Source organism: Rhipicephalus microplus, chromosome 4 (genome assembly GCF_043290135.1).
Source record: "Rhipicephalus microplus isolate Deutch F79 chromosome 4, USDA_Rmic, whole genome shotgun sequence".
Classification (NCBI taxonomy): Eukaryota; Metazoa; Arthropoda; class Arachnida; order Ixodida; family Ixodidae; genus Rhipicephalus; species Rhipicephalus microplus.
In genome coordinates, this window is record NC_134703.1 from 104,967,383 (window position 1) to 104,994,004 (window position 26,622).

The 26,622-nt window shown below is 45.8% G+C and overlaps 1 protein-coding gene across 10 annotated transcripts in view; it reads right to left on the reverse strand.

Moving 5' to 3' along the window:
• GluClalpha (glycine receptor alpha 1) overlaps positions 1–26,622 on the reverse strand; it is a 212,081-nt gene that overhangs the window by 135,975 nt on the left and 49,484 nt on the right. For 9 of the 10 annotated variants that reach the window (XM_075893427.1, XM_075893425.1, XM_075893426.1 and 6 more), the window contains exon 2: positions 20,323–20,402. The gene's annotated coding sequence lies outside the window, so the exon portion shown is untranslated. Of the gene's footprint in view, positions 1–20,322; positions 20,403–21,498; positions 21,625–26,622 lie in introns of those variants that run through there. The other variant, XM_075893424.1, reaches the window with a different exon arrangement.

Sequence of the window (26,622 nt, forward strand, 5' to 3'; positions counted from 1 at the left end):
TGGTCTTCCATCTTGGCTGCAGCTGCCTCTGACTCTCCCTGTATATTTTGTAAATATATTCATTTCATTCATTCTCTCACCCCCGTAACATTTGGTGGAGGTGCCGGATACAACACGATATAACGGAGCTCTGCAGTGGCCGACGCTTGGATTTTTCCACCATGGCAAACCAGGGACCGGCTCCCGCTGAGGCGACTACAACAACTGTTGTCCTTCCACAGCTAAAAGATCCTGGCACGTTCTGTGGCACGGATGATGTCGACATCGAAGAATGGTTGCCGCTGTACGAACGTACAAGTAAGAATTACCGCTGGGACGAAACTCTTATGTTAGCCAATATTCTGTTCTACTTGAAAGGAACAGCAAAAGTATGGTTCGAGAACCAAGAAGATGAAATTGGAAGCTGGGATGCGTGGAAAGAAAAGATGCGCGCCCTTTTCGGCAAGTCTGTGGGTAGAAAGGCAGCGGCCAAGAAGGAGTTCGCATCTCGTGCGCAAACGTCAACAGAGTCCTACGTGACTTACATACAGGAAGTGCTTGCCCTTTGCCGAAAAGCGGACAACGGTATGGAAGAAACCGAAAAAGTAGCTCACATATTCAAAGGCATTGCAGATGATGCATTCAACCTCCTCATATGCAAGGACTGCAACACGGTCGATGCCATCATCAAGGAGTGCCAGCGTTTTGAGGCCGAAAAATGTCGACGTATCGCCCATAATTTCACTCGACTACCGAACACAGCAGCAACCTGGTCATGCGAACACAGGCCTGCGCTACAGACGCCGTTAACTGCAGAGCACGTGACCAAGATCATCAGACGTGAACTTGAAGCTCTGTCTCCTGCGTCCACGTGCTCCCATGCCTGTGACTCTAGCCCTCAGGTGGTGCCACTGGTACATGCCATTGTGCGACAAGAGCTTTCCAATGCTGGACTGGCCTCCGAGTGCACTACAGCTCCCTCTCAGCCGATCAACCTTCGTCGACCCCATGTTTCGTATGCCCAAAGCCAAAACCTTCCGGCGCGCCCTCGCAATCCAGCCGAGTGGAGGACTGCTGACGATCGCCCGATTTGTTTCAACTGCCACCGTATCGGACACGTGGCCCGCCGTTGTAACACTCGGTGGTATTTGCATCAGGCATCCTATGGGTACACCCATCGGCCAGAGAGGGATCATGGACGCTTTCAAACTTACCGGGAGTCACCTCAGGCCACCAGTGAAGACGTTCCTTCTATGCCGCCATATCGTCGTCGTTCTCCATTTCCGCATGCTCACCAGTCCCATTCACCGCTCTCCCGTCGCCCATCGTCTCGCTCGCCCCAATTTCGCCGACAAACGTCGCCGACTGACCACCTGCCGCGGGAAAACTAGACGATGCAGCTCCCGGAGGTGATGCTGCATCGACCACTTGCCCACCAAATCCTCTGACCATGCTGCCGACTCGACGCAACCTTATTGACGGTGAAGTAGATGACACACCCGTTGTTGCACTGGTGGACACTAGGGCTCACATATCAGTGATGAATTCAGAACTTCGTTGCCGCCTTAGGAAAGTTTTAACGCCACCCACAGTGCCACTCATCCAGGTCGCCGACGGCGGCACGTTTCCCGTGCTTGGAATGTGCTCCGCGCGTATAAGTGTACTTGATCGCTCCACGACAGTGCTATTTGCTGTGCTCGAGAAATGTTCCCATGAACTTATCCTCGGCATGGACTTTTTATCCACCCACTCTGCCCTTATTGATTGTGGAACCGGTATGCTTCAACTTGATTTACCGTGTTACCAAGACGACCCAACACCAGCTCAACCCCGTCTGTGTTCTGCAGATCACGTTCGCCTAGCACCTCAAGCCGTTACTTACGTGAGCCTGAGATCTGTCCCTCCTGTTCCCGATGGCGACTACATGTTGACACCAATTGCTGACGTTCTGCTGGCCAAAAATGTTGCCGTGCCTCACACACTTTTGACAGTCACGGGAAATACAGCATCTCTTCCGATCCTAAACCTCAGCTGGTGCGCTCAAGTTATCCCAAATGGTATGACTCTGGCAAAAGTTTTTTCTATAGATGCTGCCATTTCGGCGTTCGTTGCCGAATCTTCTTCGTCCTTTGCTCCGTTTTCATCCTCGAAGAGCGCAGCGGATGACACCATCGACAAGATGATCGCTCCGGACCTTCTTCCAGCACAGACAGCTGACATCCGGCCCCTGCTGAAATCCTACCGCGACATCTTTGATTTTGATGAACACCCTTTGCGTCAGACATCCTTTGTAACTCATAGGATTAACACTGGAGACGCCAGCCCCATCCGACGACGTCCTTATCGCGTGTCTAATGCTGAGCGGCAAGTTATCCAGCACGAAGTTGAAGAAATGCTCACAAAAGACGTCATCGAACCTTCCTGCAGTCCATGGGCATCGCCGGTCGTGCTAGTCAAGAAGAAGGATGGCAGCTGGCGCTTCTGCGTAGACTACCGTCACTTAAACAAAGTAACACGTAAGGACGTGTATCCACTGCCGCGGATTGACGATGCTCTCGACTGCCTACATGGGTCTGCCTACTTTTCATCTATTGACTTGCGATCAGGATACTGGCAGATTTCTGTCGATCATCGAGACCGTGAGAAAACCGCATTCATCACACCGGATGGTCTTTTCCAGTTCAAGGTTATGCCATTCGGATTGTGTAATGCACCAGCTACATTTGAAAGAATGATGGACTCTCTCCTGCGTGGATACAAATAGACCACATGCCTGTGCTATCTCGATGACGTCATCGTATTTTCACCTACATTCGAAAGCTACCTTAGCCGCCTATTGGCTGTTCTTGAGGTTTTCCGGAAAGCAGGCCTTCAGCTCAACTCTTCCAAATGTCGCTTTGGCCGTCGAGAAATCACTGTGCTGGGCCACCTTGTCAGTGCTCGAGGCGTGCAGCCTGATCCTGACAAAATTCGAGTTGTCAAAGATTTTTCCATACGCCGTTCCGCAAAAGATGTACGGAGTTTTATCGGCCTTTGTTCTTACTTTCGACGTTTCGTGAAGAATTTTGCTGACATTGCCCGAATACTTACGGAGCTACTGAAGAAGGACATGCCTTTTTATTGGGGTACTGACCAAGCAACTGACTTCCGCACCCTTCCAACATTACTTACTTCCCCACCCATCTTGGCCCATTTCCACCCGTCCGCCCATACTGAAGTTCGTACCGATGCCAGTGGACATGGAATTGGTGCTGTTCTCGCCCAGCGGCAAGACTGTCTCCTTGGCGCGATTGGCTAGCCCAGCGGCAACGAAAACAAGATCGCGTCATTGCTTATGCCAGTCGCCTCCTTTCTCCTTCGGAGAGCAAGTTTTCCATTACAGAGCGTGAGTGCCTCGCACTAGTCTGGGCAGTCGGAAAATTTTGACCATACTTGTTTGGCCGCACGTTTTCGGTAATTACAGATCACCATGCCTTGTGCTGGCTGTCGTCCCTTAAAGATCCAACAGGACGACTTGGCCGTTGGGCATTGAAACTACAAGAATACAACTTCAACGTGGCATACAAATCTGGCCTAATGCACCAGGATGCTGACTGTCTATCCCGTCACCCCGTGGACCCACCTGACCTTTCAGCACATGATTCTGACCCTTGTGTCTTCGCCATGTCAGCTTTCACCGACATACGCAAGGAACAGCTCAGCGATGTCCACTTGCGGTCTATCATGCAGAGTCTACGCTTGCCCCACGTAGACCCGTCGCTACACTTGTTCGTTCTACGCGATGGCATTCTTTACCGACGCAACACCAGCGCCGAAGGACCAGAGCTACTACTCGTAGTTCCTGCGACACTCCGTTCCGCTGTACATGAACAGCTTCACGACGCCCCAACCGCGGGACATCTTGGGGTCATGCGCACGTACGATCGCGTGCGGCGTAGATTCTTCTGGCCAGGCCTTTACCGTTCTGTGCGCCGATACGTTGCTGCATGTGAGTCCTGCCAGCGCCGCAAACATTCCACCTTGCCACCAGCTGGTCCACTCCAACCAATAGACATACCCACCATTCCCTTCTACCGCGTCGGTCTTGATCTCGTTGGACCATTTCCTACTTCTCTCACCGGAAACAAGTGGATAGCCGTAGCCACTGATTACGCCACAAGATACGCTATCACACGAGCGCTACCGACAAGCTGTGCCACTGACGTCGCGGACTTCTTGCTTCATGACGTAATTCTTCACCATGGCACTCCTCGACAGCTGCTGACTGATCGTGGTCGCTCATTTCTTTCAAAAGTAGTAAGTGACATCCTTCACTCGTGTTCGACGCGTCACAAGCTCACTACGGCCTATCACCCACAAACAAATGGTCTTACCGAGCGCCTAAATCGAACATTGACAACAATGCTCTCCATGTACGTTTGCAAAGATCACCTTGATTGGGATAGTACTTTGCCTTATGTGGCATTTGCCTACAATTCGTCACGCCACGACACCACTGGCTTTTCCCCCTTCTATTTATTGTTCGGCCGCCATCCAGCATTACCCTTCGAGACTCTTCTCCCATCAACTACGCAAACGGTTACAGAGTACGCCCGGGATGCCACTGCTCGGGCTCAAGTGGCCCGCCAAATAGCACGGCAACGTCTTCTTGGCTCGCAGCTCTCTCAGAAGGCCCGCTACGATAGCCATCACAGAGTAGTTTCCTACTCTCCAGGTTCATTAGTCCTCCTCTGGACACCATGCCGCCACGTTGGCCTCTCTTCGAAGCTCCTGTCTCGCTACTCGGGGCCTTACAAGGTTTTACGCCGGCTTACCGATGTCACATACGAGATTACTCCGTTGGACAGTCAGTCATCGTCGTCCGCACCCGCTACTGACGTCGTCCACGTGACCCGCCTCAAACCGTACATATCCGCATATGACCCTACTCTCCTTTAGGCGCCGAGACGGCGCTGCCAGCAGCGGGGGGTTATATGTTACACGACATCGGCAACGAAAGAGCACCATAGACGACGAAGACGATGAAAGCGACCGTGCTCGTGTTGTTGTTGCTGCTGGTCTTCCATCTTGGCTGCAGCTGCCTCTGACTCTCCCTGTATATTTTGTAAATATATTTCTTTCATTCATTCTCTCACCCCCGTAACAATATGGTGGTTTTGGGACGTTAAACCCCACATATAAATCAAATGTTATACCTATTTCGGGTATGTGCCACTAGTGGTTACGTACTACGAGGGACGCACAAGCCACGCCATAAGGAGCTTCACCCCTAAAAAACGTTTATTTGATGTTCTGCGCAAGAACATTTGTGAAAGGTAATCCGGAGGCGCTGCGTTGGAGTGCCTCGAGCGTGCAGCGGAGGCGAACGAGCGCACCAAGTCACGTCACACGTGAGACATGAGCGCTATCTGGCAGTTATCTTGGAAAAGAAAACGCGTGGCTCTCAGACGGGCGTGCGTCTCAGAGGTGATAAGGTGTAGAACGCAAGGCGACGGGTAGTTGCCACCACCGTGTCGCCCTAGCAAAGCGTTGGAAACACTTCCCTTTTCATGCAAACGTTACATGGTAAGCGCCACGTGATAAAAACTACGGTCCTTAGAATAACTTCTGCATGCTTTTTCTAGTAAAAGACGCACATGCAGACTATATATGTGCTGTTATGGTGCCCCAGACATGCGCAATAGTTGCTTTTTAAACTGACAATCACACAAGCATGAACGCTCAACCTTGAGCAACATTGGTGGGCGCTGCAGATGGGGTCGGCCGTTTCAAGTAGTCAGTGCCATTAAGAGTGGACAAACAAACAGAGAGACAGACAGACAGACAGACAGACAGACAGATCAAAATTCTTGCATCAAAGGTCCCCAGGAAAGACTATCGTCTTTAACAATTACGACACAATCATCTTCCATGCCCATGCTTCACATAACATCGAATCCCAAGGTATGTCGGATCTGCCGATTCTTTTTTTTTTCAACGTGGCCGCAAACGTTCGTATACATTGACGCAAAAACATTGTCGTGTTTGAGATTACTTCAATGCAGAGGATCATTTCAATTACGTGGGCTTGAAGTAGTTGGGTCTGAATGTATTCCAGAATAATTCATTTCGCCCTGGAAGTACGTCTATGGCAATGTGAGTATGAAGGAACAGACAACCACCTGCAAACGAGCAGCGCTGCTTCATTAAAAACGAGATCGTTTCGTCGCTCGCGTTAATATTAATTACGGCGACGGCTGCGTGTGTCACGCTACACATAGTGTAACTGATAATCCTTCACATAGAAGAAAGACTACACACATTGAAAAGCACCAATTTGAATTTCAGTAGTTATATGTGGGTCAGCATGACAAACACATAGCGAAATATTGAAACCTCATGAGTTGCATGGTCTTTCGAGAACGATACAAGTTTTATAATTGCTATATCATGGTTTTTCCTCAGCCTCAAGCTTTTTACAAAACCTTTCTACTCGAGCGTCATCCTTTTGTTGATTTGATATGTATTTGACTATGTACTTTCAGCATACCGTTCTAGCGCTGCGCAGAGTGAGTCATATCTTTTTACAAATGAAAGGTAGTGCAGCTCCCATCGTTGCTCATAATTTCTTGTGTAGCTGCAGATTTGCGGCAATTGGAATGAATCCTTTAATTGAGGATTTCATTTAAGAAAAGAGGACCTATGATTGCGCACGCTGTAGAGGTATTAAAGAAATTTTCTTTTCCGAGTGCTTTCCATTTCCTGATACGGGGTGTACGCTTACGCAAGAGGACCTGCGAACCGAACTACGCCTTAAAATTTAAATAAATAAGAGGTAACTGTGTGCTAGAAGGGCTAAAAAGCCACGTTACGATAACCCCCTTGTTAATGAACGCTTTTGAAAAAAGACGATTTCGCGAGTACCAAAGAACACTCTATTTCAAGATTAAAAAAAAAAGCAATTTAAATGTCAGCTACGTTACTATATATACTGTCCTATTTCGTTTCGTCGCTTATAAAGGAATCATCTCTTGACATAGACCCGCGTTGTCGGTGCCGTCTTCATAAAAGCCCGCTCCTCCCAGAATGCTCCCGAACACAGGCCCCCGGGGAGATACCGCATCGATTCGAACATAGGTCACTTTATATTCGCGTTTTCACGTACCATCGTCTACGAGGGCGGGAGTGACTCACCGTCTTTGATGTCAAGCGCAGAACTGCCAATACGTTCACGGTGGCAGTGACATTTCTCTCCTCCTCCTCTCTCTCTTTTATTACCCTCGCCTCCTTTCCCAGTGCAAGGCAGCCTTTTCTGCTCAACCTTGGTTGATCTCCCTGCATCTGCCTCAGTTGCGCAGAAAGCAACTAAAGCACTGCTACTTTACCTTAAGTCAACAAACCTGAGCGACCGCCTGTAGACTGTGCGTGCTCCCCGAGTGTGCTCGTGATTGTGTGTACCTTCTCATCTTTCTGCAACCTCTTTTCTCCCCTTTATCCCTTCCCCAGCACAGGGTAGCAAACCGGATGTGCGTCTGGTTAACCTCCCTGCCTTTCCTTGCATCTTTATCTCTCTCTCTCTCTCTTATTCTCTCTTCTTCTATCGTCTATGCATTTCATTTTGATCGTGCTGGCATTTACAAAGCTACCAGTGTTTCTTTTCCTGCCATTGAGACTCTTTCCACTCATTTGAACCAACAACGCAGTTGCATAGAAGTAATACCACACTAAACGGACCATTGAGATGGTTCCTGGAAACGTCCATGAAGCTCGCATTTTCCTTCGCTTTAATCTGCGTTACCTTTATGGCAACGATGCTTAAGCTTCATTTACGTCCGCCGCAGTGGTGTAGGGGTCACGGTGCGCGGCTGTTGACCAGAAAGTCACGGGTTAGATCATGGCAGCGGTCATCGAATTTCGTCAGAGGTGAAATGGCGAAGGTCCGTGTACTGAGCGATGTCAGTGCGCCTTAATTAAAGAACACCAGATGGCCGAAATTTCCGGAGACTTCAACTACGGTTTATCACATAATCATATCGCGGTTTTGGGACGTGCAACGCCAGATTTTATTATTAAGCTTCATTAGCAATATTCGTTTTTACCGAACGTAAGTTATAGTGTAAATAAAGGGACACAGAATATACACATTTTTTAATGAGCGAGTTATTGTTTCACAATACCAAGGTCACATAGTTTGCAGCGGGAAGACACTTGTTGGGAGAAGACTCGGGTGGGCAAGCCCTCTTGAAGAACGCGTATCAGTCGTCGTGGCGGGTCGTCGGTTTTTACAGCGTTTGTTAGGACGAGCGGGCCCGGGGGCATAGTCGGCGAAAATGAAGTACGCCACGTTGTGAAGAGGCCAGAAAATGAACGCATCAGTATTCAGGAAGTTTAGTTGTGAGAACGTGATTGGAACGCGAAAGCGAACACACACACACACACACACACACACACACACACACACACACACACACACACACACACACACACACACACACACACACACACACACACACACACACACACACACACACACACACACACACACACACACACACACACTTTAAAGTACAAGGTGCCAACTGTACTTGTATAAACGCAATTTCAGCGTGTAACTTAAAACGAGTCTTTGACCTTGCTTACCTCTCAATACGTAAAAGCCTGACACCGACATTAAGGACGGCGAAGTTTTCCGGTATAATCTATCATTCTAAATTTATTCATTTTTACTCTTTGGTGACACTCTAATTGTGGCGTTAATCGTCCCGTGGCCGTGAGTGCCTGGCGGTGGTGGCCACGCAACATTTACCAATATAAACACAACTTTCGCGCACAATACTCCAAAGAGAAGCGAGCGACCTGTATTCGAGGAAATACGGGAAAACGCTTTAGAAGGCGGCAGAAGAGTCAAGAGAGCGAGAGAAAGCGAGCGAGAAAGTGGAGAGTCGGTACGAGCTTCTTCGCGATATGTCGGGGAGGGCTTAGTCGCAAAACATGGAACCACGAAAAAAGGGCGTCGTGCCGGGTCGCTTATTACAACTGCACGACATGCGGGGAAGTCCCTGTTGAATATAGATAGCCTGTTCACAAGCCCCAAAATGCTCTCGGGGGTCAAAGCAACACCATTTCTTCTTTTTTCTTCATGGCTTAAAACGAGGCAGACTACGCTCGTTCGCTGTTTAAGGGACCGCAGATACGAGGTGAAGACGGCCCGGAGAGGCAGTGACTTCGCTGTTCTCTGAACCGACGCCGAGCTTTGAAGGCGGCGCGGAGAAGGAGGCTTGAAGACGTGCTACTACTGGCTCATGCAAACTCGGAGTTGTCGCCAGGACTGAGAATTTGTAAGCGCAACGCAGTGCGTTGTTTGTTTGACCCAAGGCTGCTTGGATTACTTCGAAGAAACGTCCAGTCTTTGCTGAGCTCAACGGAGCCGTTCCGTTCGTTGTTCATATTTCTTCGCTTGTGACAAAATTAAGTACATTTTTTTGCTTTATCCTCTGCCGCTCGTTTTGCACGCGAACTAGCGAACTCGTGAGCTTGCGAGAAGTGGAGCTGACGCCCAGGCACGTGACCTTTATCGGAGTCACTACAGATTGTGTATGATCATGCTTCATTTCTCTATCGTTTAAAAGTGAACTATGCTAAGCTTGGTGAAGTTTGTCCTCCAGAAACAGAACTGATAATTATCATCAACTGGATAGCACTTTATATACACCGTCTATTCCATATAGTCCTCTTCTGCTTTGCTCTCAGACACGCGCACGGAATTCTCCGGCGTGACCTGTAATAACCTTGATGAGTGAGAATGGGTAGAGCAAGAGAGAAAAAAAAGATGAAGAAAAAACAGTAAAAAAGAGAAACATACAAAAAAGAAGACGATTAATGAAGAAAATAACACTGCAATGACAAGATAAAAAAGCATCAAACGTAGTCAGGCTAGCGCAGTTACCAGTCATGTTTGCCACCTTACAACTGCGGACGGAGCATTAGTAGAGATAGTGGGGGGAAAAAATTGAATAGAGATGAAACGACAGGCAATAAATATTATGTCTTTGAACTCAGCGATTGAGGAGAAGGGCAACAGAAGGGCTTGAATTTTCCTTCGCAACAATACGAAGCCAAAACACAACTAAACCAGTAATGCCGCAAGTGAGAAGCCCCATCTGTATCGTGCGTGCGTACGTTCCAGAAATCTAACTACTCTGAAAGTCGGAAACAAGCTTCATTTATACGTGTAGGTCATCGCGGCAGCTGCGATTCGCTGCATCGCAAACCACCACGAAAAACAGTGTCTTCTTCGTTTTTTTTTCTCCCTCCAACGCTGAAGGAAAGCATGCACCAATAAGCCGTGGCGTTTTCGAAAAACGAAATTCGTTTGCCCTTCGCGAGACCGGCATTCCTTACAGAAAAAAAAACAAGCTGAGCCCGACTTCGTGCAAAGTGCGTGTCTTCGGCGGTGAAATATTCGGCCAGCGAGTCGTCTTTCGCCAAAAAAACTGCCAGGAACATCATCGCGTACTACATGATGCAAGCAGGCATTTGTTCTCTAACGTCGCTCGTGAAGCCGTTGCGCGGCGTTAACGCCCCACTGTTGCAAGGGGCGCTGACGCTGGCGCTTCGCTCCCGGAGAGAGCAGCAAACGACGCGGAAAGGAATAAAGCAGAAAGAAGGCCTTTGCGGCAGAGAACGAGACCGCAGCAGCGCGGCTGCTACTGCTGCTTCTGATGCTCGGCCTCCGAACGCGGCAAGACTGCAGACTCAGTGAAGCGTCGATCGCTTGGTGCGATCGTTGTTTCCCCCAGTTTGGCAAGCAGCTCGCGACTGAGATAGGTTCGTTCGATGAGCGTCGGCCGCGGGAAGACAGGACGGAGTATTGCAGGAATGGAGTATTTTTTTTGCCTTCTTTTCTACTTTTGCCGGGGCAAGTGTGGGGCCCGTCGCATCTCATTATAGCCTGTGTTCGAAGCCGCACAAGAAAGGAGAAGATGGAGGAAGAACGAAGCTAAGGACGAAACAATGTTCGTAGTTGGTGAGTAGGAGAAGAAAGGGTTCGGGTGGAGAGAAGGTGGTTGGTATTGGCCCACCATCTCCTTGGCTTCCTTTCGGGGGTCTGCATAAATGGTACAGCGAGAGGTGGGAAATAAAAAAAAAAAGAATGAGGACTAACGGACGAAATATAGGTTTTAAGGACGAAGCCTGGGAGGAAGGAATGGCTGAAAAAAGGGGTACAAGATCAATACGGCCTCTGGTACGGCTCCCCCGCCTTGCCAAATTTGTTCTTTTTTTATTCTTTTTCTGTTCGCGTTATACTTAAGCAGGCTTCTACAACATCGGTCGCCACCAGCACCGGGCTGCACTCGACAGGGAAACTTCAGTGTATCCGAAACAAACGCGTAAAAAGTAATAACTACAAAAAGCAATAGAACCGACCAATCAGACGGAGGATGAGAGAATAGGAAAGAGTGAGGTTTCTGGAGGTGCTGAAGGCCCATTCTCTCAGACTTCAAAATCCTGCCAAAAGTCTTATACGGGACTAAAAAAATAAAAAAAAACGATAATAACAAACAAGAAAATGAATGGGGTATGTGTGTGCAGCCGCTGCCACCACTGAGAAGTAGCCGTAGAAATGGGAAAGCAGGGGTTTTTCGCATAAACCTTCCCTGTTGCGCATAGCCATTCCTCTCCTCTCTTTCTTTCTTGCTTGTTCACTCTGTGCCCTTTTTGTGTCAGTTTTACTTTTTCATTATCTTTTCTTTCCTCCTTCGCTGAGTGAAGATGGCGCGACTGAAGTTTGAAACATTAAGAAACAAGGCAGGCAGAGAACACATGAAAAAAAAAGAATAATAACTTCATGCAAGAGGCGAGAAAACGTAGACCGATATGTGCGGGGCAGATTGATAGGATTGTTAAACACAAGAGACTGCGCTGGAAAGGGTCGATGGGGTTCCGGCCAGTATTCTTTGACTTTGGTCCTTCGTTTTGATACGAAATGTATTCCTTGAGGTCAGCGTTCACTCTTAGCTAGCTATGCTGCGGGAAAACAAAATGTAATCAATATTTACTTCCCAAGTGGTGAAGCGAAAGTTCTGTTGTATGATGTATCCTATTTTTTTCTTTGCTTTTGCTCCGGCCTTTTATAGATTCTACATATTTCAAGCTTCAATGCGTTATACTTGCATGAGCTCCTCTCCCAACATACACACGTACACACGCACAACGTATAGGAGAGAAAAGAGTAGCTTCGCGTTTACTATTGCTGGTTTGGTGAAGTGCGGAGTTTAATAAAGAAATCCCATAAATGGCGCTTCCATCGGCTTTCTCAATGGAAGGCGGAGTGTTGAGTGAAGGGGCGTTCTAGAATACGGGGGTTAGCTATCAAGAAAATAAAATGCTCCAATTCACAGAGTTCGAAACTTTTTGTCGAAATATACTGCATGTACTTGCACAATGTCAGCACACTTAACTATCAAGGGGATTAAAAAGCTCTAATTTAGGGAGTTCATTTTATTTATGGTGAGGGCTCTGCATTGCTAATGCATTCATCTCGCATTCACCACTTATATTAACTTTCTTTTAAGGCTAAAGCCTGAAAATCTTAAGGCAAAAGCCTGTTGAAGATTCCTTTTGACGTACGGTGACGTTGACATGAAACATGCCAAGAAAAAAAAACATTGGGGACCCTTAAGCTTCGATTTTAAAAGTTAAAAATGCAACAGCAATATTCTGTTCCTAGAGCTTACTTCAAACACTTAGTGTATTGAATATTTTCGAACTTGCTATGTACAAACTACGTGACACAAAGGGTGCCATAGAATGTGTGCCTTATGCAGTGGTTGATTCCATGGCTTTAAAATATGAAGTCATCAGGATAATTTAATGTTTTGACGCTTAATGACACTGTACGCTTGCCCCACGCATTATTACGGGAACACTTCATGTTGTATGGTGAAGCATAAAGCATGAAAGTTACTTTGACAGCATTTCCAAGCATATGCTTTGCTTATTCCGGCTCATTTGGCTTACACCAGGGCACCAAGGTTTTCGAATACTTGTGTTACAAAAACGCAACACCTGCTGAACTTTATTCTTGTTCTCCATAGTTCGCACACAAAGTCTACCATAAATTAAAAAAAAAGTATCCGGCATTTCCCCTACTCCTTTCTGAATTTCTTCGCAACACCAAGTTCAAGGGAATCGACAAACATTGTTTTACGCAAATATGACACATTGGACCCTGGTCGCAGCTGACTTTGATTGGAACTATTCTGCAAGCGCAAGTGTGTGTGTGTGTTTTTTTTCTTCAAAGCTGCGCAACTGAATAAAGAGCTATGGCGCCTGGAGAAATTTTCTTTTTACGTCTAGCCTTACCTGCCCTTATCTTAACCGTTAGTGCATGATGAACAGTTCGATGGTAAATTTCTGTGTTGACTGTGCATTCTTGCAGCGCTCAGCCACTCAGACAACTTATTCAGCTATCACACTAGAATGACGTATTGACCTTCGCCCGATAACTTGAGCTGTGCAGAGAGTATAGATAATTTTTTCTTCTTTCGAACCCAATCCGACTAACATCTGCGCATTCTCATGTTTCTCTCGAGAATACTTGATGATCGGCCTTATACGGGATCGAAAATGTGCCCAGAAATGCGTACGAGCCCTTCAGCAGTTCAGGAAAACAAACCGGACTGAGTGATCACCTAGAATCACGCTGTGCACTGCGAGTGTGTTGGGGAATGGGCCTTTTCTGGGTAAGTAGTGTGCGTATGCGCACCGACCTCGAGGAGGCACGCGCCATGATTTTTGGTGGCCAAAACGTGACGACACGTGCGGACCAAGCACCATCGGGTGCCACAAACAGGCAATTATTAGCGCCAATGAGAGGCACGAACGCAGGCCTTTCCAGATTGCCTACATGCATATGGTGGTCGCAGTCCATGAGTCATTACTTCTGTTTTTGGTGATCGACACTTGGGGTATTGTTCGCACTAGGAAAAGGTCAATTGTGTACCATCAATGGGCCGTCCAGACCGAAGCGGTTGCTTGGTATTCCCTGCCTCTCGCTACCTAGGTGACGCCCGCTACGGGCGTCCTGGAGAACAAAAAGTTTTCCCATTCGATTCCATGCTTATATCACCTCAGTCTCTTCCCCACGTGCATGGCAGCATGTTAGACAGTCTAGTTAACCACTCTGCCTTTCCTGTATTGCCACTTCGCTACCTTTCTTCGCCCCGTTAACGTCGTTTATCTTCAATTGTTGCTTTTTCTCTTTATCTCTGGTGATCTTTATACTCTTATACTCCCCAGATTTCCAGTACAATAAAATTTCAATACACCAGAGATTTTCTGTTTTGTTCAAGCTCCACTTTACTTCCTTTGTCTCCCTCTCTTTTTTTCTCTCTTTTTTTCTTGCAGCCAATTTTACGTCATCTCATTCCCCGTGTAGCATGTCTCGATCGTCCGAGCTCTTTCCTAATGCCCGTGGCAGGCAGTCATCCAGCCGCGTCTATACCATCTGCACTGCGTCCCAAGAGCCTGGGTGCCGCTCGGCGGTGGTGTCGTGCATTCGAGGAGTGGAACCGGGTCGCGAGACGCGAGCGTAAGAGGCCGGAGGGGAGGTTATCACGGGGCAAGACTGAAGGGGAAAGGCGGGGAGACCGGGGCCGGATATCGATTATGGAGATGGAAGACGCCATCTCCACCGACGACGCCGTTTCTGTCGGCCAAAGCGAACCGACGATGTTTGGAGCAACGTTAGGCGAACAGTGGAGCGCCAAGTATCTCGCGCAGGAGGGAGAAGGAATGAGACAAGCCGCCGCTCGCGAAAACATAGTGACCCGCTATTCCCGCGGGAGGAGAAGAGGAGCGCACAACGAAGGAGGTGGGAATGATGCGATTGCTTTCGGGAAAAGATCGTGTGATGCCACCGCCGCTTGTCTGTCGGATGCGACAGTGTTGTTCTCCCTGGCCTCCTGTCTTTCTCTCTCCTGTGCGACCTTTTCCAAGGTGCTCGCCACCTGATGGCTCCCCCTTTTTCAAGGTGCTCGTCACCTGATGGCTCCTGGTCAACGCGGACCGAACGGGTTGAGCGTGATGGAGAACTTTACGGGACGAGCATGAGGGCGCGATGACACAACAGGAAACCACATCGCATGAAACCAGTCATAAAAAAAACGCGAAGAAAAAGAAGCTGCGAGGAGATGAGATTGAATAAAATGAAGCCAGCTCAATCACAACTGAGTGACCAGTTAGCATGGGATGTTATAGGTATAAAAAAAGTAGCTTGAGACTGTAAAATACAACAGCAAAGGCATAACTATGTGGAAGAATAGCTTGATGTATGATGGGTGGTCGACGATGTCTGCATGTTTGTCGAATGAACTCAATATTGAGGCATATTTATATGAAAAAGCTAGGGAAGGCTGGCACTCTTGGGTCTTCTTTTAAGTGCAGTTTACTTGGTAAGTAGAACCGGGTTGGAAAGACACCAATTCGTGGAGAAAGCGAGGTTGAAGGTCGTGTAAAATACAGACGCCAGTCTATTACTATTCAGGTGTCAGTGTTGCCGTGGCTTTCTTAGTGTTTTATCTAGCTCCATCAGCTGTTGCCTTTACAAATGGAGTTCCGACAAAGACAAGCCGGTAGATATAGTCTTTTTTATTTAAAGAAAACAATAATTGACAATATGCTCACCGAAACCTCGAAGGACAACGTGATCAATACAGGCAGCATGCCACATACACGGCGCGTATAAAACAAACTTGTTTTCCCACATAGCCATGCTTTGCAATAAATTAGACCCGAGAACAATTAATTAGGTGGCGTGTACAATCATTTTACAACATACAAGGCACAATCGACGAGAAATACTTAGACGTGGTGGACTAGTTCTGCGACAGACGAGAAAAAAAGCAATACATCCGGGATATCACAGATTTTCGCTGAAGCAATGCCTGAATGAAAAATATGAGCAAGATCTGAAAAAAAAAAGATCTTACGAGTGGAACACGAAAATCTCCGTGCTCAATTCCAATTGAATTTAAGAAATATAACGGCCAGACATCTTTTTTTCTTTACTGTAGTAAAAATTGAAAGAACAAACTATATACAGTGTTTAACGAAAAAAAATAACTTTGAAATCGCCCCACAATGACCATCTGACTTGGAAACGAAACAAACGAAAAAAAAAGAGGTATATCAGCGCTTGCAGCAAGATAAATGGTCAAAATTGAGGGCTTAGGCAACGCTTTGTAAGGTGAACAGAAAAACATGGTACAAGAAAAAAAGACTTCATGCCTCCTCTTGGGAATGAGAAGCAGAGAAAGCTAGAGACACGGGATTCTTAATCCTGTCCGTTTCTCGGTTGGAATTGATTTCCTGACATACCCTACGGTCGGCGTGTTATGAAATCTTTCTCCGCACAAAGCGTTTTCTCCCACCCCGGTCCCTCCGACTCCCTTACAATTCCTACTTGTTCTTTCTTGCCATTTCTTTGAGACACACGCGAGGAACATGTAACCGTTTAACGAGGATCAGCTTGCGAGCAGCTGCTTCATCCTCTGTAAAATTAATGCGCTAATTAGTGTCGCGCAGCCTTTGTAAAAAAATATTGTAAGAGTTCCCGTGCACTGTGTCTCCTTCCTGAATTTCATTCGTTAGGTGTTTAGGACAAAATAAAATATCCGTGCCTGATGTAAATTTCTCCCGTGGAGATAACCATGATTGCAGATACAATGTTTTTTTTATTCAAGGATAATAAGCTTTTTTTTATTGCACAAGAACCTCATTGTGTGGGCACTCTTGTATTTATAAAGTGAACAAGAAATGATCTACGCACTTTCGACGTATTTCACGTGCTCGTTCGCAACCCTAAAAAGTTATGCTCAGCGTCGAGTGTCTTAGCGTCGTGAAGACCGAATAAACCAAAAAGCTGGTGGTGTCAGAGCACTGGTCCTTTGTTCTCGCCAACGCTAGGTGCACCCTTCCTCCTCTATCATCACCACCATCTGTGCTCGTGCACGTGCTACCAATGGTACACTTTTTTTTACGCCCCAGCCAATCACACTTCTGCTCTAACCCCCTCTACTAGATACCAGCGCTGCCCCCATAGATTTCCCTTACCTCTCCTCCTCTCTACCAACTTCGCCCTTTCCGTACCACTACCCAGAAAGCATAGCAATGTTGAGAGGGTGAACGAGGACTCAAATCACTATAGAAGGCTTTCCCTTCACACGCGTAACTTTACCAGTGCTCTCCCTCTGGTGAGCCTTCGCTCTCGTAGCTGGGCGAAAAAGTGCGGACGAAGATCTCCACAAGTTGCTTCGGGTTTGAACAGCTCCCGTGTTACCAAACATATGAGACAACTGACAGAAAGTCATGTGGTATTTCGTAGGATAAGAACGTATACGCAGCTTAAATAACGTCAAGATAAAAAGAAAGAAATTAAAAAGAGATGTGCGAATGGACTTGCTTGTACCAGTCTTCGTAGTTATGCACTGTTCAAGCTCTCACTAAGGCGTTTTAGGCAATCGCTCATTTTTACAAAGTTCTGAATCTGTAAACAGAGTGATTTGTGAGGCTATCAAGAAGAATATTATAGAAGCTTGTTTCAGTGGCGCCCTTATTTTCAATGATGCGCGAAGTGGTGCTCCGTATTATAACTGTGTGACGCAATCTCCGAAATATACATCAGTGTGGATTCTCCTCACAATGAAGTCAATGTCCAAAGTTTAGGAACCATGAGACTCAAGAAAACGATGAATATTCTCGCAGTTTTGACAGACAGCCTTGACATTAGAACTTCGAATTGCTCCTAAACGAGCTAACACCATACAGTGTGCAGCTCTCCCATATACGGTGACAAACTGCTGTGAAATTCAAAGTCTTCTCATACCTACTAGTTTCCGAATTTCGAAGCTGAGTGTACTTTCGGAGCATTTGGAGCGCCATGACTGATTTTTCTTCTGTCTTAGTAAGAAATGGAAACTGAGCCTTGCCCTGTTGACAGGAAACAGTTGGTAGATCTATTTTCAAGAAATTGCAAGTTTGAAAACTGTTGGCTTTGACGCACAAAATTTTGATGCCAACCAAACAAAGAAAGGAGGTTGTCGAGCATTTGGTTTCGAAGGCAATGTTGAAGAGGAGCTAGCTCTTGAATGCGAAGCACTGCAGCGAAAAGCGCGTGATACGCAAATATGGCCCCGGTATGGCGTTGCTTGCACGGAAAGCACATAAATAATTCCACCAGATCTTCTTTAGAATTTTTTTTGTCGACAATTGGCCCCTTCGCAAACAATAGCAGAGGCTTTGAGGCATTCGCGCTGCGCCCATGAATAGGTAATGATGGGATCATTAGAACCAGCGACGTTAACTCGGGGCGTCAGGGTTAATTTGGGCTTTGCCAGGAAGTCGTCCCTGTTTCTCTTTTTTTCCGAGAATGGTTGATCCCTCGGCTTCGGAGAACTCGGGCAGCGCATTCTATGGACTTGTTTTTGCGCTCTTCTCCACGTGGCGTCCTCTTTTCAGCAGTCATCGAAGTATTAAGAGGAAGTATTATTGCCACATGATGGGCTTGCAGAGGCGGCAAACGCCAAAATGAAATCCACGATTTCTCAACGACCGTCGTAGTGGACACAGTGCCATCGCAGCAATACAAATAATTTTAACAAACAAACAAACAAACAAACAAAAAACCAACAAAATAACTGACTAGCCAACTTACTAACTAAATATTTGTTTCATTTAGCCAATAAACTATTTCCGTTAGAGCCCTCCTGTTCTTGTTATCGTTCTTCTGCAAGGGAACCGCACGTTGGGAAAATTAATCCCCTTCGGCATCCTCCGCCTCATTGAGCTCTGACCAGATTGCGAATTTGGCAAGTGGTGCCCGAAACTAACAGTACATGGACACTACGTGGGAATCTATTAACACTAAATGCCACGGATATTGAACACTCAAGCTACTTCAAGCCTGTTTTAGTACTTCAGGCTGAATCAGTGCCATGTTTCAGTGAAGTCTGCTGTTTCACTGGCTTTAGCTTCGCCACATAAAAGTAATACATGCGAAAGAGCCAGCTTTACCGGCTTTTATAGTAGGGGAAACTATTTTTTCAATTCCCTCACCTCCCCACCCCGGTGATGTGTGGCAAAAAGAAATTCACTTTCGGCTAACCATGCCTGCCCTTGGCTTCTCTTCTTCACTTCTTATCTTGAAACCACAAATGTTCCTCCATCATTCTCTCCGTGATTATAACAAAGCACAGCTGGCAATAATAATAACGATTAGCTAAAGCGCGGCTTGTTTTATAATCTCAACATAGCGGGCAGAAGACAAGATACGTTGTTAACTCGAAAACAATGACTCGAGAATCCCAAATGCATCCGCCTAATCCGACAAGATGGCAAAATGCATCCGTTATGGCTATTGCATCATCATCATTATTGTATACACCTTCGGTGCTTTCATTACAGTATGTTCTAAGGCACGTCCCCCCTGAAAGTTTCAGGAAGCTTCACCTTGCCTCTGAATGCGTTAACGTAATTGGGTCCTATTCACATCGTCTCCTTTATCGGTAGCCTCGCATCGCTTCTCTTTAACTCGTCAACCATGCCACAAGGAATGGAATGTCCGCAGGGAGACATTGGTTCTTTACAGCTATTCTAGAATGCCTACTGCGAGGCTGTGAACTATGACATAATGATTGCTTTTGCGAACAGCGATGTACCCACTACACATCCGTAAGACAACACATGAACCGGCGTATTTAATCAGTCTGTTTGCGCTGTTGCTTTTGATGGCGATTGCATATATCTGCGTGCATTGTAACGGGTGGACGGTTAGAATCTTCGCTCGTGCAATTCACATGCCCTTACGCCTAGAGTACTACGCTTCTGCCACGTGCGTTAAAGAGACTAATCGCATTCCATGACGTTCGAAAATAATTTTGTTTTGTTTTTTTTTAAATCACAGAAGTAGTTCCGAGAAAGGCGTGGCTCTGTGGTAGAACAACTGCGTGTCACACAGAAGGTCTGGGTTCAATTTTCATCTAAACGGAAGTTTATTATTGTTTATTTGTTTGCATCTATCTTGAATTTTCGCTCATGGACCAGAATCATTGTTTACGCTGACGCCGACACCAGTATTTCTCCGAAAGAAGCAATTTAGCGCTATTGTGTTTAAAGAAAACAAAAGATTACGCGTCAAAATTGAGACATGTCATGTTTTATTGTACGCTGTGAAGGAAACGTATCAGTTTAAAGAAAACCGCAAATGCCGGCTACGTCAAACAGCGCGCTTGTTAATTTTATTATACTACATTTGATAAATAAAAATAGCGCATATAAAAGTCGTGCAATGGAAGGTGAGCTTACGCATGCGCCGTGCACTCCGGATGTCGCGTGGAAAGTTTCGATGATTTCTCTCTTCAATGAAGCCACCATCTTGACCACGTCTACCGAGAAGAAAAAAGATGGGAAAGGAATCAGTGTACAGCAGTTCAAAACATGTAAACCAAAGTAGCAGTATATTTACACTCATCAAAATTGCGTACTGCTTCTAACAAATGAGTTTCACTCCATCATTATCGTCAGCAGCAATGGCATCACCACCATCAACGTAACCACCTGATTCATTATACCCTTTTGTGTATACTGCCCAAAACCAAGGCCTCCCCCAGTAATCACACACTTACCATGTTTCGCACAGCACCTTCTAAGCGGAGAGTGGAGGGTTCTCAGAGTATCTTTTCAGAACACTTAACAGAATACATCATTGCTCGAAATTATCCGTAACGTATGATGCTGGTTGAGGAAGCCCGGGATTCTGACGCATAAAGACAAATCAGAGTGGATCCAAATTTGTGCAGTGCGTTTTATATATGCCAACTATAAGTGAGATTTTAGCGTCACAGCAGCCAAGCATAAACTTGGCCTTCACACTCCTCAAGAACGAAAAAAAAAGAGCTACACCTCAAGTTCTTTTACATAATATTTACTACTTTATAAATGGCGTGCGCATCATGAAGTTCATTTATCTCAACCATAGTACTTATTTTTCTTGATCTTTGACAATACAACTGAAAAAAAAAGAAGATGCGAAACGAGATTCCCGAAGATCTCCTGTTTTGTCGATCTATGAGTGGGACAAATTCCTACACAATTTTGTCCGTATCACCTCAAATAATAGTTTATTTTTCTTTGCTACACTGTGTATTTCGCAAAAGTATTCTGGGAACCCCATGAAAGGCGGTCTAATTTCCGGCTTGGAGAAAAGAAACACTTAGGAAGGAGAAATACGTAATGAGGGAAAAGGGAAGAAAGAAAGATAGCTAAACAGATAGAACGAAAGAAGAAAAGAAAGAAAGAATAAAAGAAAGAACGACGGAAATAAATAAATAAATAAATAAATAAATAAATAAATAAATAAATAAATAAATAAATAAATAAACCTTCAAGCAGTCAATTCTATCGCAGAACTTCGTGAGCGGAAGCACATCTATAAAGATCATCGCCACTCAAACGGGAAACCCGAATTATCGCTCCACTTACCTCCATGTTCAGTCACAATTATCATAAAGCTCCTGTGTCCTGTTCACCGCGTCTTGTTACAGATTCAGAATGAAATCCCTGAGGACACCGACAGCGAACCAACATGAGCGGAGACATGAGGTCGCGATGCTCGTTTTTCTGAAGATGTGAAATAACTGCCACTTTCATTAGGCACCGCACGAAGCGCGAATTGATAGACCAAAGGGGGAAAAAAAAACAGGAACTCGCTCATGTACGCTGAGATAGCGAGCGAAAGATCTATTTCCTCTCTATTGCGACGTGTGTTTCAAAAGTGCGTCATGGATGATTATTTCTTATCACGTTTCTCTTTTTTGTTTTTGTCTCGTGTAAGTTTTTTTAACGGGTCTCTGGCGCTTCGTCGGAACCAGGAGCAAAAACAGACGGGGGGGGGGGGGGGGGTGGCGATTCGTGGAGACAGGAAGGAAAACAAGAGACGGCTCGGTCGCCGGAAGGATCCGAAGGATGTACGCGCATCTGACGCGCGGTAGACGTCGCGTATCAAAACATGCCCCAGACCGGTGAAATATCGTCGAGGTGTCGCCGTAGGTACTGGCGGGTCCGAGCGCAGAAAGAAAAAAAAAAGAAACAATGGGGACATGAGGGGTGAGTTTTCGAGAGGCGGGCAAGCAGTAGGATTTTCGGGGACCCGAAAGCTTCGCGACGCAGTCGCCATCGAATGGGCTCGCAAAGCGCGATGCAGGACAGGAGCGAAAAACCGTACAGTAAGAGAAGTAAAAAATAAAGAGAGAGCGAGAGAGAGAAAATTGAGAAGACGAAGATCTTACGAAGAAGATATAAAGACGAGCAGATCGGGAGAGTTGCGACAAAGCTGAGACGAGAGCTTGGGGTCGTCTGGCGAATAAATTGAGGCATCTCCCGTTTCCCCCCTCGTCTCAGCTGCCTCCGCGTGGCAAGCCCACGTTGTTTTCTTTTCCCCGTGTTCCTTTCTCTGAAACCCCCAACTTCCGTCACGCCGTATATACAGATATATCTAGCAAACGCGGCTGTTCCTCTGTTCTTTTGATCTCCTTGCTTTCAGCATAACGGGCCGCTATTTGCGCTTTCCCCTTCTTACCGCCGGTTGCATCGCTTCGCCTCTTCTTTTCTTTTCGTTCGCTTTTTCGCGAGCAGCCAGCGGCACGTTCGACCCACTGTCCCCGGAGAGCCCTAGAGTAGGCAGGCCGCAAACGACTCATCGAGGAAAACCAAAAGGCCGGCGAACAGCGCTGTTGTTTTCCCCACTGAGCGTATATAGACACACCGTGTATGGGATAGGAAGGAAGCTGGGAGAGGTGAAGGGAGGGGGTTGCGTATTTCGGAGAATCTTTGGCTACGTCGCTTCGTTCTTTTTGTTTTTTTTTTGCTGTTGTTACGAGCGGCGTCCAGTTTCTTCTGTTTTATCACCAGCCGCGAAGCTCCGTGTCTATGACGCCTAGACTGCGAGCGTCATCGTTGAACATTTTGTCTTTGCGCCGTGTATAGGGGAGGCACACACGCGCGATGTCTAATGCGAGCTTTTTCTATTGTTGCAATTCTTTTCTTGTGTGTGTGCGTATGTTTGTCTAACACCGTTGCAACCGCGGCTGTTTGCATCTCTATATTCCTTGACTTTTATTGCCGACTCGTTTCGCCCCCCCCCCCCCCCCACCTGCCCCTCCTGTTCGTTTTCGTTTCTTCCGCCACACACGGCGCATCATTTTACGCTGCCTCACCTCGCATCTGTGTCCACGCAGTATCAAACTTGTCTTGATGTTCTCTTTGTGTGCGCTTTCGCTGCTGCCATGTCAATATTTTCTTCCTATTTTATAAAGGCCCAGGAGTGTCGTAATAAATGAAAGATATTCCCCATCCTGTTGAACTGGCAATACATTTTTTTTTTGTTCTTGCCCCCTTGGCTCCTTGGGAACGTAGCGGTGGCGTCATCTCGTGAACACGCAATAAAAACAAAGTGATAGCAGTGAGAAGTTTCCAAGCAACGAGGCAGAAAGAAAGAAGAAGCGAAACAACGTTGCGGGTGCAGCCATCCCAGGCAGGGGATGACGTTGCTTGAAAGGAATCTCCCGAAAAGGAGGATGTGGAAAGAACCAGTTGAATTTACAAATGGGGCTTGATGTCAGCAAATACAAACCTCATTTTTGTGCGCCTTCACGCGCTTTCGAATGTGTGCGGGTATGTGTGTTTTTGGTGTGTTTGTGTGTTTGTGTGCGCGTTACAAGTGAAATGTTGGTGCGCGCACGTGTGAACTGAAATTCACGTGTCCTGATTTCTTATGTACGCTGTGTTCGTTCACTTACGCTTGTATATGTTCATAACGTTTGCGAATATGTGCTATCTCGCAAGCACGCATCTGTGTACAGTGAGTGGTGTTAACGTTTGTTTACGTATTTCGAGGTTTGCGTATACGAATTTGTGGGTATGCGCGCATTTCTGCACATTTATGTGCCTGTAGTGACATGTTTTGGAAAGTGCTGCAGCACCGTTGATCCTCGCACCAACAGAATGGCCTTGAAGGTGTTTTATACACGCCACAACTTATGTGAACTAGGAAGTGTGCATTCGTGTTAGATCAAGCGAGAAAATGTTTTCAAGTTTTAGAATTTTTTTTACAAATCTTGCGCAAACAAAATGCTACAGCAACAACAATAAGCTGCCATGTTAAGAAATTGGCAAGACTCCTGCCACCTTTTCCTTGCCATCGAAAATACGTAATCACAGATACGAAAACGTTTGGATATAGATCTACAAACTTCAAAAAGTCAGAAAAAAATCAGTTTATAAATAAGGTTTCAAGTTCACATAAACTGAGTAAAAAAATGGAAACAAAGAACAGAGAAAAAATTAACAGCGTGCGGTCAATCATGAAATAGCGGCTACGTTGCTAAACGCCCAACAAATACTACAAATTCAATCAATTATAAAGAATATGTACAATTGAATTTGCTAAAAAATTGTTTAAGAGAGGTACAAAAAAACCGTGAATGATGAAATGCTACATACTTAACTCCTAAAACGTTTTTTTTTAAAGCCAGCACGTAGGATGACGAGTTACGAATACGATCACAACTATACGATCTTTGCTATTACCCACAGTATTTTAGCCAGATAAGTAGAATTAAACTACACCGCGCCATTAGGAATACAACGATTTTTAGTTTTTAGACAGAATAAAGATGGCAATGTCTTTTTTTTTTCAAACGGGTTAACACAAGCGAGAACACATTGTTAAAGTTTTTTTTTTGAATCCAATATTAGTTCGCAAATGAGGTACAAACCAGGAAGGCTTTTGCCGATTGCTATAATGAGATTGTGCTGTTTAGCTCAGGTTCCACAGTTTAAGATTACAAATGTTGTTTGACTGCATGCTTAATCTATACTTCTTAATATTAGTAAAGCTGTGTATAATTGATCAATCGTTGAAAAGTTATATTCTCTGACTAAATTGCTTGTATGTGCAATGTATGGTACGTTTGAAATATGTCGAATTGCTTTTTTCTGTAACAAAAGTATTTTATTTTCATTTTCTTTAGTCTACGTCAGCCAACTAAGCTTCAGCAGTTTAGGTGAGATAAAAATAATGCAATATAGAGTAAAAGCTTGATTTTCACTGGAAGCATCTGTCGAAATTCAGAGAGTATCCCGCGTGTCCTTGCTGTAAATATTTCTAGTTGCTTCGTTAACGTGTTGGTTCTGGTTAAGATTTTCATTAAAAGTTGCTTCTAGTGACAAAAGGTCTTTGACAACCTGACTTTTATTGGTCCCTAGGTGTATATCCAAAACACGACAGATAGCTCTCTGAACCGGCGTGAGCAACCCACCTTTGAATATTTTTTTTTGTGTTGGTTATTAACAAGTTTACCGTACTCCACAAGAAAATGTACTTAGGAATGATAACGGCTGTACCTAGAAGCTCACCCAAATAATTTCCATGAAAGAATATACTAGTCTCATCTGCATTATTCATAAAATCCACACAGTTTGCGATACTTGTTATGTAGCCGATATAAATGTTAAAGAGCAGAGGCCTTAATAGGCTGGCCTCCTGACGGTACTCCCTACGGTACGGTTAGTAAAGTGAATTGGCTATCATTTGCCACTTCAAATCGCTTTCTGCGCGATAAGTATAATTTCGGTAAGTCAAGAGGCACTCTGCAAAAATTATAATGGCACCATCTTGCACAGAGCGTTGCGTGGTTGAGTGTATAGAATGCTTTGGAATAGTCACTTAAATACCCGCTGTGAACAGTGTTTTTGAATGAGGTAAGTACAAGTTGAGGAAAGCCAGCTTCATGCACATACCACCTCGTAAGCCGAATTACTGTGGGGATAATATAAAATAGTGTTTCGCAACACACAATGAATGTGATTCCAAACCAACGGAATGACGCCTTAACTTTTAGGGGTAAAGCCCCTGAAGGCGTGGGTCTCTACATCCTCTGAGGTATGTAGTTGTAGTAGTAGGTAGCCACCTCTAGTTTTGTTTTTGCAGTGTTCACTAGATGGCAGTACTTGAAGTGTTCACTAGATGGCGGCACCAGTAGTTGATAATGAATGATGCGAGATGTTATAATAGAAGTGATGTCACATATGGCACATGTCAATGGTGGAAATGCAGTCATTCGATTCAGTGCGGTGACGTACGCTAAGGGGAGCGTTGTCATAAAATTCGTTCGCTGTTGGCGCGCCGTGAAGCTGCGTGACATCGCTACCAAGATCTTCCTGTACGGGGGCGGGAGGTCCAAGCGGCACGACATACACACACAGTGTTTCTCACGTTTTTAAAGGATGATCGACGCGGCGAATTACACGGAAGATCCACGGTTTACTGAGGTTTTTTTCCGGAACATCACCCACTCATAATCATTCACCCCGTGAATTGATTAATTGATATGTGGGGTTTAACGTCCCAAAACCAGCATATGCTTATGAGAGACGCCGTAGTGGAGGGCTCCAGGAATTTCGACCACCTGGAGTTCTTTAACGTGCGCCCAAATCTGAGCATACGGGCCTACAACATTTCCGCCTCAACCCGTGAATATGCTGTCTTTTTTTTTTTTTTAACGCGACTGTGATAAAGAGCTCGTTTCGCAGAAGTTTCAATGTCAG